The sequence below is a fragment of the Peromyscus maniculatus genome, chromosome 21 (genome assembly GCF_049852395.1).
Source record: "Peromyscus maniculatus bairdii isolate BWxNUB_F1_BW_parent chromosome 21, HU_Pman_BW_mat_3.1, whole genome shotgun sequence".
Taxonomy (NCBI): domain Eukaryota; kingdom Metazoa; phylum Chordata; class Mammalia; order Rodentia; family Cricetidae; genus Peromyscus; species Peromyscus maniculatus.
The window spans coordinates 24,067,242-24,087,830 of NC_134872.1; the positions used below are offsets into that span (position 1 = coordinate 24,067,242).

At 37.8% G+C, this 20,589-nt stretch overlaps 1 protein-coding gene and 1 pseudogene across 7 annotated transcripts in view; both read right to left on the minus strand.

The window, feature by feature from the left end:
* Positions 1-20,589, minus strand: part of Ctnna3 (catenin alpha 3) — a 1,515,753-nt gene that overhangs the window by 583,226 nt on the left and 911,938 nt on the right. The window lies entirely within an intron of this gene.
* LOC102906154 (small ribosomal subunit protein uS4 pseudogene) lies at positions 13,292-18,920 on the minus strand (annotated as a pseudogene). Its single transcript, XR_013046811.1, has one exon. The product of XR_013046811.1 is annotated as a small ribosomal subunit protein uS4 pseudogene (transcript).

Consider the following 20,589-nt stretch of genomic DNA (forward strand, 5'->3'; position numbering starts at 1 on the left):
ATGCTGAACCCATCCACAATTCAGGAACTTCAGGGTCCTTTCAGAATAGAGTGCATCCTTTGCTGCTAAGAAATCCAAGCTCAGAGGCCTATCACCGAGTCTGCAAGTGCAGAAGGGGATCTGTGCTCCCCTATTACAGGCCTCAAGTCACCTCTGGAGAAACAGGTCAGACCCTCAACCCCTTCGCTGTTTTAGTACTGTTACGCTGCCCCTGGCAGTAATTAAAAAGAAAAACAATACAAATTGAGTTTTGTATAATATTTAACCTATAGAATTTTGCTAACCACATAATTGGCAAAGTTCAGGTAATCATTTTGGCAAGTAATAAATATTGATTATGTAACTATGAGGCACTCTGGGAAATGCCAGTGAAATAAGAAAAACAAATAACAGTGGAATGAATCCCTTTTTTTTAATTGATTTAATTTGACCCTGGGGAGGGGCACACGTGTCCCAAAGCATGCCTGTGGAGGACAGAGGAAAACCTGTGAGAGTCTTTTCTTTCCTTCCTCCTGGTGAATTCAGGGGGATCAACTCAGTTCCTCAGGCTTAGTGCCTTTGCCTACATGCTGACCTGAGAAGTGAATCTTAAGAAGTATGCTCTTTCGGAGTGGATGGGAAAAGGCCTCAGTCTCTAAAACTACAGTCTGGAGTCACAAAAGGAGGATAATGTCAAAGAGATGAACTGCCAAGGATCTCATGGAGATAAGTTATCACCAAGTGTCTTAGGGTTACTGTTGCTATGACAAAACACTATGTAGCAACTCGGGGAGGAAAGGGTTTATTTGGCTTATCCTTCCACAATTGTGCATCATCAAAGGTAGTCAGGGTAGGAACCTAGAGGCAGGAGATGATTTGGGCCTTGAAGGAATGCTGCTTACTGACTTGCTACCCATGGCTTGCACAGCCTGCTTTCTTGTAGACTGCAGGAATAAAGAGCCCAGCACTGGACCACCCACAATAGGCTGGCTTCTCCTATACCAATCATTACTTATAGAGGCATTTTCTCAGTTAAGATCCCAGTCTCTCATATGTCTATAGCCTGTGTCAAGTGGACATAAAACTAGCCAGCACACAAAGGGACTTGAAATTCTTTGAACATTGTTTTTCAAGATGCCTCCCAAATTGTATGAATGCTGAATTGCATAATCCTCCAACAGTTTGCTAATGTAACTACTTACTTGTCTATATTTGGTTATTCTTGCACAAGATGAAGAAGAGATTGACTTTATTTCTAGGCCCCCTTTCATTTCAGCCATTTTTCTTTCCTTCATGTGCAATTGATAGCAAGGTTCAATAGAAATTGGAAAGGGGAGCAGATATGCATGGTATTTTTGATATTAACTTAAACACAAATTTATGAATAAAATATTAGGGAACTGAACATAATTATGAAAACTGAGAAAGACAATTAATTTACTCCATGATTTGCTCACAAAACTGCAAAACTTGTCTAGAGTTCAGGTTTTGGAAAAGCATTTGGCAAATGTCAAAACTGCAATTATTAAAGCTAGACTGAACTGAACAGACTTAGAGTGAAGATGATGGTCAATAGTCAACATTAAGCCAAGCATGTAAAAATAGTAAAAATACACCTGTATCCCAGCATTTAGGAAGCCAGAGAAGGAAGGATGATATGAACTCAAGGCCAGAACATGCCATTTAGGTGAACCTAATCTAACATACATTAACACACATACAAACACACACACACACACACACACACACACACACACACACACACACACACACACTCACAGCAAATATTAACAATATCAATACTTGTTCTGGAGAGAGAGTGATTATGAGCATATACTGAGGACATAAGTTCAGAGGACACAAATCCAGTCCTGGGAAAGCTCACAGTTGCCTGTGACTCTAACTCCACTATGCCTAATGTCTCTTCACTCCTGGACTCCTTTTCCACAAGCATACATGTTCACAAAAAATAAAGTGTCAACATTGTAAACCTTAAGATAAGTGCTCCATTATTACTGAAGTTGACCTATATTTCAGACAGGGATTTAGTCATTTTAAATTAACCTAAAAATATACCATAGCTATAAATATGTTAAGAAAGATGAAGCAATGATTTTTATTCCCAGGGAGCCATAGGTTCTTCTATGTGAGATTATCTGAAAGTATGTTCTTACTACCAATGGATTAGCAGCTTTGCATTATACAGAAAGAACATGGGGAGAATACATTTTTTTATATCTGCTGGAATCAAAAGTAGTGTTTTAATAAAAATTCACTTTTATAGTGGCAACCAGTACTGTAAATGTCATCTTAATATAAATCTATTAAAGAACAAAAAAAATTATGTGTGTCTATGTTCATATGCTTTTAAATTAACTATGGAAAGTAAGGGTTGAATGGATGTGAGAAAAATCAAATTTATGGTGGGAAGGCTCAATATTAGAAAACGAACTCCAACTTGTACCAAATTCATTTATTAAGCTAAAAGATCTATATTGAACTTAGGCTAATTTTAATATATACTTAATATATATATATAATAAGTATGTATCTATCATATATACGGAAGTAATGTGAAAAGTGAGTAAAGAAGATTAACAAAATTATTAAAGAAAAACATAAAATGCCATCAATTAAACTGTAGAAATTTGTCTTTTTTTCAAAACAATGGGAGAAATATCAATAATGGCTAAATTGATTATCTACTTCAGGGAGCATATAAGAAAATTAGAGTGGCATGGATGTCAGTGTTCAAAAATAATGCACAAAAGCACAAGAGAACACAAGTATTTTCCATACATCAAAAATTATCCATAAGTACAAACAGGTTCAGAAGTCAGTAAGGGAAATGCAACATAAAAAGCATAAAATATTTACATAAATACTTGACAACATAATATGCATCCTATGAATGTGTGGTAAGAATTTCAGTTAATTATTGTTTAAGCAATGCATGCAAGTGAAACAAGAAAATGGCATATTTTGCTCATCAGATTAGCAATATTTTAAGGATTTTTTTTCTAAGCTTTCCTAAGAATGAAGAAAAAGTAGAAAATAATTGGCCATCTTTTTAGAGGGCAACCCAGCCTATCCATGAGAATTTACCACACAAAGAGGAGCCATGATGCAACCCAGCCTATTCTGTCTTTCAGAAATACTTGCTTGTGTGTAAAGCATGGCCTTAGGGAAATTTATTTGTCACAGTAAAAATTAATCTAAACATTTGTCGGCAATGAACTGGATATTTCTACAAAAAAGAAGAAGAAATTCTGGTCCTATAAACAATTTAAACTTCAAATTAATTTAAAAATTTTCATTGATCTGTTTTATATGTCTTTGAGGCACGGTGGGATGTGTTAGTTCATATTTACACTGTAGAGAGATCAGCTATAGATATGTACCTTGTCAACACCTTAAATGCATATAATTTCTTATGATGACTATATCCAAATGTCCGCCTTCACAGATTTGTAATACATTATTGTTAATTATTTTACCCTGCTCTTCCAGAGAACACTAGAACTCACCTCCACTGTAAAATGACACTGCATATAATTTTGTTTTTGTATTTTCGATGGAGTCTTACTGTGTGGTCCAGGCTGGTTTTTTTTACTGATGATCCTGCTATTTCAACCTGCTAAGTTCTGGTGCTGAAGGCAAGCATAATTGTATCTGCTTTGCATATATTTTTAAGAAAAAAAATAACACAGAGAGAGTATATATAAACTGTGATTGTATTTAAATAAAATTATTTCTAGGCAGCTAGTCACAATGTGAATTACATTAAATATTAGCTATAGAAGATAGATGGGATTAATATTTCTCTGAAAATTAGTACCTTTTCAAATGTATTTCTGTGTTGGCTGGAATTTGTCTGTGTGTCTTTCACTTTGATAGTGAATTAGCTTTCCAAATTATTTTTTAAAGTATTTGGTGAAATAATTCTATATATTTTGACCTGAATACATGATTGGTAAGCAAAACAGAAAATATGATTTCTTTGAGATAGTGGTTTTGCGTGTGATAAAAGTAATCTCTACAATGATGTTTGTAAAATGATAGTGATTATCTCTGAACACTGAGAATCAAAATAGTACCATCTTCCTTTTTAAATGTTTTTACATGTTTAAAATACAAATTTGTTTAAATAATGAACATAAATTAGCAATCAAACCAGGAATAATGCAGGTATTTTCATTTTGAAGAGAATAAAATCTTTCCACATGTGTATGTGAAACTTTAATAATACTCAAGAAGATCCTATTACTTGTGCCACTTACTGAAAGACTGAGGTCCACAGCCATTTGAAACATGCTTCCAGAAAAGGCAGATGTGGATTGGTTAGGCAGAAAGAAATTCTGCTAAGTGACAATTGTTTCAATGGCCTCACATGCTATTTTGTCTAAAATTATGATTCACAAGTACAGTTGATATGCTGTTATGAATATAACCAAAGAACCAGACATTCATTTACCCTCTCTTTATTTCATGTAGCATGTAAAAGTCAAATTGTCCAAAAATGATGTTATTAACAAATGAAATTGTTTGGAGTGCTAAAGGTATATTGTGCATGGTGTTTTTTTGTATATATATATGTGTATTTCCATCCATTTGTTGAAAGTTGATACATGGTAATGATTCCCATGATTGAGCACTTATAATTTGGTTTTATATGTCTTTCTATTCTTAGGTATCCATTCTATATTCAAATTTGCATATAAACTTCTTGTACCTCTCAAGTGAGTTATTAAATATATATAAATATTCATAAGTTTAAGTGGATATATGTCAGTGTTGCTTTGAAACAGACCTCAGAATGATGTATCAGTGTGTGTTTTCACAAAATAGACCAATGAGATGAGAACATACGCACATGAACATACACATAGACACATACATCCCCAAAACTTTTAGCTGTTACATCATTTCTTTCCTGAGATTATATTGTAATTACATAGTATTTCCTTTCCCTTAGCTCCCTCTAAATCCTCCCCAAACCCTTCCTTGCTCTCTTTCAAATTCATGGCCTCTTTTTAAAAATTGTTATTACAGCCCTGAAAACATACATATAAGTAACACTGTACAGACTGGGAGATTATATTTAGGTATATATATACCTAATATGTATATACATACATAATAGCTTTATTTCTGTGATGGTTTGAATAAGAATGGTCCCCATATGCTTGTATATTTGAATATTTAGTCACCAGAGAGTGGTACTATTTGAAAGGATTAGCAGGACTGGGAGGTATAGCCCTATGTGGGCTTTGAGGTATCAAAAGCCCTTGAAAGGCTCAGATTTTCACTTTCTGACTATGGATCAGTGTAAAGAAATCTCAGCTACACCTCCTGCACCATTTCACCCGTGTGGCCCCCAACAATGGTACTGGATTAATCTCTGAAACTGTAAGCAAGGCCCCAGGTAAATGCTTTCTTTTATAAGGGCTACCCTGGTCATGGTGTCTCTTCTCAACAATAGAACAGTGACTAAGACAGAAGTTGGTACCAGGGACTGAGGTATTTTTGTGATAGGTCTGCCCATGCTGTTTTTTGGAAGAATACCGAGGACTTTGGGAGTTTGGACTAGAAAAGTACTTGGAGGTTTTGAACCAGGCTTAATGGACCATCCTAATAGGAGCATGGAAGACAGTGCAAAGGATAATTTGAACTATTGGAGCCCAATTCGAGAAGTTTCATAGCAGACAAATATTAGTAAATAGCATAGAGACCATACTTAATGATATTTTGGCAAAGAAGGTTACTGGTTTTTGCTCTTGTCCTAAAAATCTACCTGAGGCTAAATTGAAGAGTGTTGTATTAATGGTGTTGGCAGAAGGGGTTTTAGGACAGCCTAGTGTTGACTTTTCTACGTGGTTATGAGTAGTCACTGTTATGCAAATCTATAATGAAAAAGAGTAAGTGGGTCAAGGAGAAATATGAAATTACAGTTTGAGGAGAAAAACAGATACCAGGAAAAGTAATAGAGCTAAGTCCAGTACTCAAGGAGATAAAAAGTCTAACGAAAAGCCTGATGCTAAATAGAATAAATTCAATGGTGACCTCAGGGCAAGACCCCACTGTTGTGTGATTTTTTTTGTGTGTGTTCTGACAAAGAAAGCTTGCCTGGAGATCAGAAGGTAGAGTTAGCCACTAGTTAACCATAGAAGCACATGGGAGGTAGAGACAGGAAGTGATGAGCTTTTTTGGTTGGAGGATCCAGAGAGGTAAGAAGTCACTGGTGGCTTCTCTGCTTCCCCTATCTTTCAGGTTATTACCCCAATATCTGATTCTTGGTTTTATTGAAAAGGTTAATTAGATTTATGCTTCACCCCACCCAGCTAAGCTTCCAACTTGTGAAAGGGAATTAAAGGAAAGGATACATAGTGAAGGGAATTGGATGCCAATGAAATTGAATGAATTGAGTGAAGCTGATGCAAACGTAATTGAATGAGAGGACTAAGTTACAGACCCATCAAGCAATAGCACTCAGCAACTTCAACCATGTGATTCTGACTTTAGACTCAGGAATACAAAAAGGGGTTATGAAATCTTGTTCTGCATTTGGGGAAGCTGCTGAGGCCAGGTGTGTCAGGGGTGTCCCTGCATGAAAACCCAGAGAGACCAATGTGTGAACCTGTGAAGGTAAAGCCTACATTGTGTTTGGAGACCCCAAGATGTTAGAGATGCTGGAGTTGTACGACACCTGCCAAGGAAAGCTGTAGATCAAGTGTAGAACCAGCCCAAGAGAGAGAAGTAAGTTGGAGTCAACTAAGCTGAAAGGAGTTGGAAACCTGAAGAGTGCTTTGACAACAGACATGAAGGTACAGAATTTGGAGTTTGCCATGCTGCTGCTTTTCAGCCTTGTTTTGCTTCAGGATTTCATCACTCTGCAACCTCCGCATCCCTTTTGGAATAGTAGTGTATGCTCTGTGCTATTGCACATTGGAATTACATTATTTGCTTTTTTTATTTTGATTTTACAGGGGATTACAGTTAAGAGGTTGCCATTAATCTCAGAAGAGACTTTGAACTTTATACTTTTTAAAGGGAGTTCCGAATGTGATTAACTATGCAGGTTTTTTGAAGTTGGACTGAATGCATTTTTTGCATTATGATATGGCTACATACCCTTGGGACCAGAGAATGATATGCTGCAGTTTGAACTAGAATGACCCCCATAGGTTCATATATTTGAATGTTTAGTCACTGGGGAGTGGCACTATTTGAAAGGATTAGAAGGGTTGGGAGATGTGGCTCCCTTGGAGAAAATGTGTCACTGGGGTTAGGCTTTGAGGCTGCAACATCCCATGCCAGGCCTTTTCTCCCTTTCTATGCCTACAGATCAGGATGCAGAAGTCTCAGCTAATTCTCCAGCACCATGTCTGCCTGCACACTTCCAATGCTCCCCATCATATGATAATGGAATAACCTCTGAAACTGTAAAAAGGTCTCCAATTAAATGCTTTCTTTGTTTGTTAGAGTTGCCATGGTCATGGTGTCTCTTCACAGCAATGGAACACTGACTCAGACAATGGCTTTAAAATAACTATGGCAAGCCTAGGTTCAAGGACAGTTCATATAGAGGTGAGAAAGGTATGCTGCTTAAGAGTCTCATCCTAGCCGGGCGGTGGTGGCGCACGCCTTTAATCCCAGCACTCGGGAGGCAGAGCCAGGTGGATCTCTGTGAGTTCGAGGCCAGCCTGGGCTACCAAGTGAGTTCCAGGAAAGGCGCAAAGCTACACAGAGAAACCCTGTCTCGAAAAACCAAAAAAAAAAAAAAAAAAAGAGTCTCATCCTACCAAACACATCCTGCTTCTTTTCTTTCAGAAGAGTGTCTGACTGCATATGTATGCACACACCCCCACAATGATGAGGATGTAAATTACAGTGGTAAAATCATCTATAGTGTTCTTCAGCATCTTCCTCTAAATTAAGCTATTATTCACCTCAGTATCACCACTCTAAAGATAAAAGTATGTGCTGTTTGCCAAGTAAATTAAATATAATAAACAGTACTAAATAAAACCCATTTGATGATCAAAGAGATGAAAGACTCTAAGCCATGAATTAAAGACAAGATCAAATGTTGTTCCCAAACCAGTGTCATAGTTTGTTGTCTGCTAAGGTCGAGCATAAATATGAAGCAGGCAGACCCAGCAAAATTCTATTAATAGGGTCATCATGTAAAGGGCAGATGTCAAAAACACAATAATTAGCCTTCATTATCATTGAAATTGATGTCAAATTTTACAATTTTATGATAGTGACCAATTGTTTCATATGACATACACAGAGAGAACTGATTTTAATTCAGAGAGAGAGCAGATGTAATAAAAATTATGTGTTTTATTGAAATTAATTGTGAGCCAACATGTTTTGTACGTGTTCCACTCAGACACAGTGGTGGGAACAGATGTCAAATATTATTGCTAATTGAACTGTAAGTGTGTAAACTTGCTTGATATGGCTGAGGCAGCCAAGACCTCATACTCTAATGAATCAGGAAATTCAGGACCAGGTGCATTTCTTACTTTCATGAAAGAACAGGTCTACATAAAGAATGACAGTTGACAATCAGTTGATTGGAAGCTTTTAACTGGAAGGCTATTTAAACAATTATCCATGCAACATTTTTTGGGGAGAAAATTATTTATAACTTTGAGAGAAATATGAATGGGTATGTAAGCCATAAAGTTCACTAGATATATAATACCAGATAAAGACCTTCTATTTGGGAACAAATTCCCATATAATTTAAGACAGATTGAAAAACCGGCTGTGTAAGAGTATGTATATGAACACAAGTGTGTATGTGTGTGTGTGTGTGTGTGTGTGTGTGTGTGTGTGTGTATTTGTGTGTGTGTGCCTGTGTGTTTGTGTAATGGGAGTGGGGCTGACCTAAAGACTGTACAGGATCCTTGAATGTCTTCTGAATTTCAAGATACATGAAAAAGTTGAGGTGTGCCCTGGGGACATGTCTTGTTATGTAGGAGTCCTTGCCGCATAAGAGTGAGGAACTGAGTTTAGATTCCCAGAACCCATGTAACAAGCCAAGCATAGCCATGCATTTGTCAGTAATCCCAGGACTGTCAGTGGGTAGGGCAGAGACAAGAGAGACACTCAGTCTTTTTTTTTCCCTACCAATTTATCTCCAAATTTAGTGAGATACCCTGACACCAATTCAAAAGAATAAGTTGGACAGTGGCAAAATAGGATATCTGACATCCTCCACTGGCTTCTGCACATATAATCCGTGAACACTTCACATAAATCCCTCCAAAAGTAAAGTAGCTTTGTTACATAGGATAAAAAAAAAAAAACATAGCTCTTTTCACTTTACCATAGATTTACTATTTAATCCTAACAGCCCTTTGTATCTTGACAGCTCACTGATACAATTGTGCCCATATTGTGAGCCATGGCTATCTTTAAGGTGTGGTAAGACACTTGCCATACAATCTTGGCAGTGTTTCATGATGATGCCAATGCCTCTCAAGAGATCTAGGATGAGGAAGGAGAAACAACCAGAAGCCGACTGTACTAACCTACCATAACTAGATAACGCCAATACATCCATTCACCGCACAAGGTTAAACTGTGAAATACTTTAAGACTGAAGCCACCCTGCCCCTCCTTTTAGTTCTGTGGCTCTGTAAGCAGTGGACGGATTTCTCTGTAGCTTCTGTTGACCTGATGGTTTGAAATCAGAAGTAAAAGCAACTATTTTCACTTTTTACTTATGTATTCATTTACTTATCTTGTTATTCTGAGGCAGAGATTCATTGTACAGCCCAGGCTAGCCTCAAATTCAGGATTCTCTTGTCTCAGTTTCCTGTTTTTACAGGTATGTGCCACTAAGCCCACCCTTTTCATTGTGTTCTCTATAAATATTTCCATGTTACGTGTTGACAGAGGCCTCAAGTTGAAAAAAGGACAAAAATCTACAATTACTTTCCATATATCAAGTCTTAAAAGGGGAAGCCAGGTATGATGGTTAATACCAATAATCCTCATACTCAGAAGAGTCTAAAGCAGGAGAATTGTCACAGATATGAGGCCAGCCTAAGTGACACAGTCAGTCCCAGGCCAGTTAGGCTACCGAGTAAAATCCCAAACCAAAAACAAAAACAAAGCAAAGCAAAATAACAAAGGAGACTTAGACATTTTAAGAATAAAAGATCGGTTAAACAATCCTATGCTTTAAAGAAAAGCTATAGGGGTAAATGCCCCCAAACAAAATACAGCTGCTTGTAATGCAAAATTTGAATGGTGGAGTAAAACTTGATGTTAATTGTCTAGTACACTAACCTGACTGGCTACAAAGTAACAGAATGATTCATTCAGATTTTAAAGATTTTTAGTTGAATGGTGAAAATCAAGCATATATAAAGATAGTTTCTCTACTTCCCGTGAGTCAGATGACCTTGTCAAATGATGTTATCAGGAAACCCTTAAGTTTTTGATAAACCCTCGAATCATAATATTCATGCTAAATGGAAAATAAATTTTGTATAAATTATTTCACAAATAGTAAGAAACCAAATAAAAATAATGTCCCACAAGTAGGGAGACAGAATTATGCTATTCCATTTCTACCTGTGACACAAGGTTCCCTATATTTTTACATGTTCTTATTATCTCAAGTAAGAGAACATTTGAATCAAACCTTAAGAAAACAGAGTTGCCTATCTGGAGAGACCATGTATGACGGAGAGCCACCGGGTGCCACATGGCTACAGGAGGTCTGGCTGAGTCTCTCCAGCTTTGCTTCAAGGCATTGAATGCATGCCACCAGAGTTGGAGGGCAGCTTGCTTCCCCTACTCCAGTTTCTGACCCGATTTCAGGAAGCTGGCTTGCATGCAGTGCACCTGGAGCTTTTCAAAACATCGTCAGACTGCTCTCCTGAAGACAGGAATCCTACAGTGCTTTGTACCCAATGTCAAGGGACAGGCTGTTTCCTTTTCTGGCTACAGAGGGCAGAGGTTGGATCTCTGAGAAGGTAACTTTAATGAGCACTCCTACCCTGGGAAAGAGAGGAGAGGACAATGTGGCCTGAATGTTTATTAGCCAGAACTGGAGAATGCCAAACCAAAATCCAGTCCATTCTGTCACAGCTGGAGTTAAGTCCTGCATCACCTCCACCCTGTGGGCACCCTAGAGTGCTCCTAACTTGGCTGCCACATTTTGGAAATCTTACTCCACACACTTTGTGCCTTTCTCTCCTGTTGATTAATGAACACTAATGGGCAGCCATGGTTGTGTTACTTGAAGGCTGATGGTGCTATTTGCCCAGCACAATGCTTCTTTTCCTTCCAGGAGCATTCCCTGTGGGTGCTTCTTGCTCATTATTACCTCCACCAGTGGAAGACAAGACAAGACTCTCAGCTTGCCACTTCCCACACTTCCAAGAAAAAGCTCACGTCCAAGAAATGTCACTCTAGAGCTTTTTTGCCCATCAAAATAACTGTCTTTGTTCGTGACATCTCACATGCTGAATTATCTTATTAAGAACCAGAAACCTTTCCTGCAAATGATTTGCTTTTAAATGTGCTTTTCAGCCATCTCAGAGGGTAACTAGCTACTCAAGTGCACTTCTTGATCTCTCTCCCAGCACACTCTTCTCAGCCTATTAATTTTTAATGGATATATTTCTCCTCCTCCTCCTCTAAAAATGGACTTTACAACCTATTACTCTTTCTAGCCCAGTAAGTGTACTGAAGCCAGTCCCTGCAATCTCCCTCATCCAACTCCCCCACATACTCCTCTCTCCTAAATTCCCACCCCATCATTTCCTCTCTTCTTAAATGAAACTCTTTCATTTCTGTATCATTAATAAATGAAACTTTAATCCCAGATGGTACTTTCTGGACTCTAGCTAACCACTGTTGAGTTATTTATCATTGAGGTGGGGGTCTCTGAACCATTATTCTTTTCTCTTTTTTCCTCCCCACTCCTTATTCTCTTCATATAATTTCCTCTTTCTCAACTCTTTCATTTTCTAGGACCTAATACTGCCTCACAAACTTACTATCGTCCTTCTCTTGTTCCATCATTGTCTCTGTAATATGTGAAATGTAACGGAGAAACAGTGTGATGTTGTTTTTATTTACACCCAAAGAATTCATGTATCCACCATATGTGTTGATGAATAATGTACTTCCAGTTGTTAGAGTCAGTGATCCAAGGCTACCTTCCATGTAAACAGAAGCTTTTCTCTGTCCCACTCTTTCCCAAGTACCCAGCAGCTGCTTCCCAAATTATCACACAGAGGCTTCTATTAATTATAAATGTTTGGCCAGTGGCTTAGGCTTATTACTAACTAGCTCTTAAATCTTAATTAGCCATTTCTATTAATCTATGCATCACCACATCCCATGGCTTACTGGTCCTTTGGCATCTTGGTTCTTGGGCAGCTGGCTTGCATCTCCCTCTACTCTGCCTTCTCCCTGTCTCTCTGTCTGGCTTTCCTGCCCAGCCTTATTCTGCCTAGATATAGGCCAAATCAGCTTTTATTATCACCCACTGAGAGCAACATACATTCACAGAGTACAGAGGGGTCTGCCCATAGCACTTCCATATCTACATTCAGTAAAATGAACACTAGACTGTATGTATATTAGAAATTACTGTTTGGGGAGAATGAAGTCTCAAATATTGCAGTAAATTACCTAAACCATTGAAAAAGCAATTAATTATAACTGCTTGTCCAGTTAAATATGCTACAGTGAATGCTTAGGATAGTTTTGAAAAGAAATAATTTATTATTTCAAGATATATGACCAAATAACAGTAGTCATTTTTCAGGAAGTCCAACATGCCCATCCATGCCCTCAGTCTGTGATTATGTAAAAATGGAAGTTTCTCTAGGAATATACAAAACAAAATGTATTTTAATAATAGAGAAATAGCAGTATACATATTAGTGTATGGAGAGAAAGACATTTCTCTACTGTTGTCTATGTTTTCCTTAACCTTTACAAAAATAGTTAACATTCAGTTTAAGCCTAAATCATCTCCTGAAATATACCTCAATAATGGAAACAGACCATGTATCTTAGAATATATTTCATTTTATAAATCTTATAATATCTATATTTTCAAATTTTCTAAGAAATATGAAGTATGGATTTTCTATTTATAAGTAATTATCTTTAAAATCAGCTTTATGAAAGTAAACTTTACTAAGTTATTTTTTCACTTCATATACATAATTTTAATTATTACTATTAAACTTTCATTATATATCTCCATTAAACATGGTAATGTGCTGCATAGGAATATTTTATTTTCCTTTTTATTTTTATTTTTTTAAAGATTTATTTATTTATTATGTATACAGCATGTATGACTGTAGGCCAGAAGAGGGCATCAGATCTTGTTACAGATGGTTGTGATCCACCATGTGGTTGCTGGGAATTGAACTCAGGACCTCTGGAAGAGCAGTCAGTGCTCTTAACCTCTGAGCCATCTCTCCAGCCCCTATTTTCCTTTTTTATTGTTATTGTTTTGCTTTTATTTTTTGAGTCACTGTTTCAGATGGTTCAGTCTGTCCATGAAATAGCTGTAGCAGAGGATTACCTTTGAACTTCTGATCCACCTGCCTCCCTTCCTAAATTCTGAGATTACAGGTGGGGGCCACCACAGCCAATTAATGCAGTGCTGAGAATTGAACTCAAGGCTCTGTGCATGTGAAACAAGTACTGAGCTATGTGCCCAGGCCCAGTTCCCATAAACTTATTTTCAAACACATACATACTACAGTTGAGCACAGCGTTCCCCTACTCAGTTTGTCCCTGAAGTCATGGGAAATCTCAGACTAACTGGAAGTCTTACTTTCTTTCTAATACCTTCAACTACACTGTGGAAGAACTCTGCACACACACACACACACACACACACACACACACACACACTACTTTCAACATGTGAAAAAAACAATGAACAAACAAATTGTGTGTTATGTGAAATATTTAGGTGGTTGTGGTCTTTTTCAGTTGGTGAGGATATCAGTGAACAAAACCACAAATGGCTTATCCTCTCCATGAGACCTTCCTTGGCTTTGAGAAACCATTAAAGTATCTTCCCAAAGATTATCATCAATTAAGTATAGGCCTAGTTAGTGATAAAAGCCCTTTGACTTAATTTGTGACAAACTATTTTTATTATTGTCTTTTGAGACAGGGTCTCCCTCCTCAGCCCTGACTCAGAACTCCCTATATAGGTCAGACCATCCTCAAACTTGCAGCAATCCTCCTGCCTCTGCCTCCTGAAAGCTAGTATTACAAACAGAAACCACTAGAGTGCTGTCAGACTCTAAAAGACTTCCAGATCTCCAGCATCCCTAGCACCACATTGCACTGATTCTATCCAACCTTACGTCCTTCTCTTCATCAGAGCTTTATCACTGAAGGTCTCCCCCAGTCGGCCTTCTCCACTCATTCATCCACATCCACTCTTTCCAAGGACAGAACAAGAAAATGACAGAATAGTCAGTCCTTCTGTCTCCCTTAGCACAGACTTGACCACATTCTAACACATGAGCTAATGCCTCAAGGAAGGATGGCATTCCCTCCACTGATAGCTAAGATCCATTAGAACTTGTTCTTGTGGGTTTTCCATTTATTTCTCTTTTCACTGTAAGGAAGACAACACAATAGTAAAAGACACCAGTGCAGGAGCAACTGTGAGAAAATCAAAAGTAAAAACTCACATACCGATGTCCCTAAGAGACCCAGGTCCCAGGAAACATCACGGAGCAAGACAACATTGGGAATAACCACTAATATTCCACTTTCTGATACTTGAGAGAAAACTTACAACTCAAGGCAAGTCCTAAGTAACATTATAGTCATTCTAAAAAGAAATAAGTGCACATGTATAATAAAGTTATATATAGTGCCAAAATATAGAGTTAAGTTTTGCCTATCCTTAGGAAGAAAAAACTATAGCCATGAAAATAGTATCTTTGAAGAATGACCTAAGGCTCTACATAAATGCTTTTGGTGTCATATTAAATTTAAAGATTTAAATCTCCCTACAAGTGTACATACTATCCTAGCTTTATTTTTATTGCTGGGATAAAATACCCTGACATAATCAACTTACAGAAGAATTGAAATTAATATCACACATACCTACCATGTAGTTGCTAAAGACATTAACTTCCTGAAAGTCTTTATAAAAAGAAGAAGTTTGCTTCTAATGGGATAATTGGTTTTTTCTTTTAATTTCATTTATTTTGTCATAAATTTTTTTCTAAAACTGAGCATGCTAATATATGTTTTAATCTAGAAGACCTGAAATAATCCCACCACTTTCTGAGGACAAGTTGGGATCTGTATCCTTTCTTCTTGGCTCTAGGCAAGGGCTGGGAACGATGCTAACTACTTTTTAATCTATATAAGCAACAGCAGGTATTAACACACTAGATTTTTAAATGATTTGCTGGAAACATCATTAGGCAATAAAAACATTTGTTTTAGTTATTTGGTCTTAAACATAACATTTTAAATGTGAAAACAAAGCAAAAGCTTATAGATTTAGTTAAAACACATTTAATATTAAGGATTCAATATTTAATATGTTTTTGACAAAATTCTAAGAAGTATGCTAGGACTTGTTTGTTAGGAGGTGGGACTTGAGACTCCCCATAGAAATGCTGGTCGGCCTAAGAGTTCTATAGGTATTGAGAAAAATGAATGAAATTGTATTACCCATTTGTTAAAGGTATTAAAATCTGTGCATGCCTTTCCTATAAGCTGCATAATTATCATTCCCTAAAGGGACTCAGTAAACAAAGGAAAATAATAAGAGAACATTTCTAAATTATAACCAAAACTCTAAAAATGCCATTCTTGTTTCTGATTTTAGTAGACATTTTTTTTAATTTTCCCTCTCAGTACCTATTCCATAGAGTATTTGAAGTCTTAGAAAGAGCAATAAGAAGACTGAAGGGTATCAAGGACATACAAGTAGGAAAGGAAGAACTCAAAGTATATTTATTTGCAGATGATATTATTTTGAAACATAAAAGACCCTGAAGACTCCATCAGGAAACTTCAGCAACAGATAAATACTTTCATTAAAGGAGCAGGATACAAAATTAACACAAAAGTCAGTAGCTCTCTTATAAACCAATGGCCAACAGACGAGAAGAAATGAGGAAACAGTATCTTTCACAATACCCTGCCCCCCAACAAAAAATAACTCTAACCAAGCAAGTGAAAAACTGGTATTACAAACACTTTAAGACAATGCAGGGAAAAATTGAAGATGCCAGAAAATAGAAGGATCTCCTATGCTCATGGATAGTTAGGATTAATATTGTGAAAATGGCCATCAAAAGCAATCTACAGATACATTATAATTCGATTCAGACGAGATCAGGAGTGTTCAGGGTGGTATGGCCGTAGACATAGTCCAACACAATTCTTCACAGATATTGAAAATATTTTTTAATCCATATGGAAACACACACAAACACATACATACACACACACACATACACAACTAGAGAGAGAGAGAGAGAGAGAGAGAGAGAGAGAGAGAGAGAGAGAACACTAAAACAATCCTGAATAATAAATAAAAGAAATGTTAGAGTTATTACCACCCCAGATTTCAAGCTGTGTATCAGAGATATAGTACTGGCATAAAAATAGATACATTGATCAATGGAATTTAACTGAAGACCCATCTTTCCACTCATCTACAGACACTGTATATTTAACAAACATGCCAGAAATACATACTGGGGAAAAGATAGCGTCTTCAACAAATGGTGTTGATCAACTGGATGGTTACATACAGAAGAATGAAAATTGAACCATGAGCAAGGGACATCGAGATCATGATGAGAAACAAGTATAGAGACGGCTAGCCAAACTAGTAGAAACACATGAACTGTGGACCATTAGCTGAGGAGCCCCCCTGGTACTGGACTAGGCCCTCTGGATAGGTGAAACAGTTGTTCAGCTTGAACTGTTTGGGGGCCTCCAGGCAGGGGGATCAGGATCTATCCCTGGTGCATGAGTGGGCTTTTTGGAGCCCAGTGCCTAAGGTGTGACACCTTGCCCAGCCTTGGTGCAGGGAGGAGAGCCTTGGACCTGCCTTAACTGATGTACCAGGCTCTGCCGACTCTCCATGGGAAACATTGCCTTGGAGGAGGTGGGAATGGGGGGGGGATTGGGGGGAAAACTGGAGGGTGGGAAGAGGGAGGAGAGAAGGATCTGTGGTTGGTATGTAAAATGAATAGAAAATTTCTTAATAAAAATAAATTTAATAATAAAAAAGGAAATAGAACCATGTCTATCATACTGCACTAAATTCAACTCCAAAATGTATCAAGACCTCAACATAAGACCAGATATCCCAAATCTGACAGAAGAGAAAGTGGGGAATAGGCTTGAACTCAATTGGCAGAGGAAAAGAGTCTTTGAATAGAATGCCAGTAGCACAGGCACTAAGCCCAACAATTTAAAAAAAAAAATGGTACCTCATGAAATTAAAAACCTTCTGTATGGCAAATTAAAACATCATTCGGGCCAAGTGGCAGGATACAGAACTGATAATGATCTTTACCAATTATATATGTGATAGAGGGTTAGTATCTAGATACATAAAGGACTAAGAAAACTGAACTTCAAGATACAAATAACCCAATTAAAAATAGTATACAGAATTACACAGAAAGTTTTCAAAGGATGAAACACACATGTTGGAGAAACACCTAACTGTCTGACATCCTTCGCTGTCAGGGAAACGGAAATTAAAACTACTCTGAGGTTTCATCTTACTGCAATCAGAATGGCCAAAATTAATTAAAAATAGTAATATCTCAGGCTGGTGAAGATACAGGGAAAGGGGAAGGCTTATTCATTTCTGGTGAAAGTACAAATGGGAAAAGCCACTGTGGAAATCTGTGTGGCAGTTTCTCAGGGAGCTGGGAATAGATCTACCTCAAGATCCGGATATACTACTCTTGGGCATATACCTCAAGGACTCGACATCTTACTACAGAGATACATGTTCAGCCATGCTTATTGTCGCCCCACTCATGATTTGGAAACAACCTAAATGTCCAACAACTGGTGAGTGGATAATGAAAATGTGATACATACACACAATAAAATATTATTAATCAGCTGTTAAGAAAAATGAAATTATGAATTTTTCAGGTAAATGGATGCAGCTAGAAAAAGCCATTCTCAGTGAAGTAACTAAAAATGACAAATGTTGCATATTTCTCTTCTTTGTGGATGATAGCTTGGATGTGTGTATGCTTGTGTTAATTCTAATTTATTAGTCAACTGAAAAAAAAATAGACAATTCTCCAGTTCAGGGCATTGTTAGTTTAATCCTCTTCCTCATTATCCTTGTCTCCAATACCACCCTGGCCCTTCTTGACATTCTTCTTCTTCACATGACCTGGGCAACCACCACCATAAGAAGAACAGAGTTGGAGAAGTCAGTGTGTTTCTGGGAGTCCAGATAGACAATGAGGGATGGATGTTCACCACCTGCTTATGGATCCTGATACGATACTTGTAGATGAGCACACACAGGCATGGAGACTCAATTTGGTGAGACCTAGCTTAAAGACCTGGGTCCAGACCAACCTCTCCAAGAAACCTTTAATCTTCAGGCCTAGGATGTAATCTAGCTTCATCTTGCCTTCATCCAGCACCCAAACATGAACAAGTCACCTCAGCAGAGTACACTGCTTTCAAGAAGACACTGTGGGTCCTTTCTTCCAGCATCAGTGGCTCTCAAGTTGTCTTGCAGATCTTAGCGAGGTTAAATCTGACTCTCCATAGCCCACTTTTGTTCCAGAGCCCATACTCTCCGATCAGCTTCAGTCCTGGTCTAGGTGCAATTTCTGCAAGTGTCTCCAGGTGGTTACATAGGTTTTATGATAAACTCAGCTTCTGGAAACCAGCATGATGATGTCTCTAGGCCCCACTGTGCCTATGAACTAATGCTGGTGACCAGATGTTAGCTTTTAAGTTTTTGTTACATGTGCTACAATTTGAATAACCATAGAAGTTAGGTACCTAGTAAGGGACTAACCAGGGAGAGGCTCTCCCAAGGAACCGGAAATAGAAGATAGTGTTATAGAGAAATAAATAGAAAATTAGAAAAATTAAATAGGGAGGTTCAAAAAAGAAGGGTAAAGGAGGGAACTGTGGTGGTCAACTAACACTAAGAACCATTTTAGGGGTCATATGGAAACTTACTATCATAGGAGTTTCTTAAAATAAATACATATACAAAAGGATTCTAAATGAAGTTATCATATAATTTGGGCAGCAATGCCCCAACTAGACATCTTATGCTACCAAATAAAACCTCTAGTGCCAAGAATGGGTTACATCTTGTTGAGTTGTTGGTTTCATGGAACCAAATATCACAGGCAATTAATTGCCAAGATTATTTATTTACTGCTCTCCACATCCTGAGGCTAAGTCTCTTTTGTCGAAGACAACAGTTACTTATGTCATTGAACAAGAAGGAGTCAATCTGGTGCCTAGTTAGGAGGTTCATCCCTACTGATTAGTCTTGATGGTGTTGGAAGGTACTCTTAATGCTACTGGAGGAGAAAGATAATCATCAGCATCACCGAGCTACAAACCCCGTGACTTACAATAGTGACCTGCCTACAAGATGTACTGGCACAACAGTGGCACAAATACTATGCAAGTTACCAACCACTTTTTTTTTTTTAATTTAAGACCCATTCCATGAGATGGAACCCATACCTGACACTACCAAACTAGTCAAGAATGCGAGACTTAGATAGGTTATGGACCTAGGGGTTAACATAACGCTATTATTCTACAAAAGAAACATAGCGAGAAAATGACTCGTAATCACATATTGATAAACCCATAGGTCAGTGCCTCATTCAACCCTCATCAGAGAAGCAACTTCTTGCAAGAGATGGGAGTTAACACAGAGACCCAGAACCAGTCAGTGAAATGAGGGTGAGAGACTTTGGAGCACTCAGTTCTAAATAGGATGTCTTCATCAAAAGCCCACCTCAAGGCTTGGGGATCTGTGTGGAAGAAGAGGTGGAAAGGTCATAAGAGCCGGAAGTGGTGGATAACTTCAATGAAAATATCTCTCAGACACAAAGAACTGATGCTCATATGATCTCACAAAGACTATGGCCATACACACAAGACCTGCAAAAATTCAAGTCAGGAGGGTCCCAGCACTAAGAGGGGAAGTAGACACCAGGTTCCACCACTAACCAACAAGATGCTTGCAATTGCAATGGATACTCATTGCAAAGGGAAAAGCAGTTTTCTCTAGTGGAGTCTCACTGGGTATATCAACCATACTTTTGCACAGGCCCCAAGGCCAGGAATAGTTGGTATACACACACACACACACACACACACACACACACACACACACACACACACACACACACACCAAAACAAAACCCACTATAGTATTTTTTGTACTTTGTGTTTCATTTTGTTTTGGCATTCTTTTGTCTTATTGGACTTCTTGTTTGATTTTAATTTTTGTGTTTTTATGGGTTCTTTTTTTTTTTGAACGAGAAAGAATGTAAAGTTGGGTGGGGAGGGAAGTGGGGAGGAGTT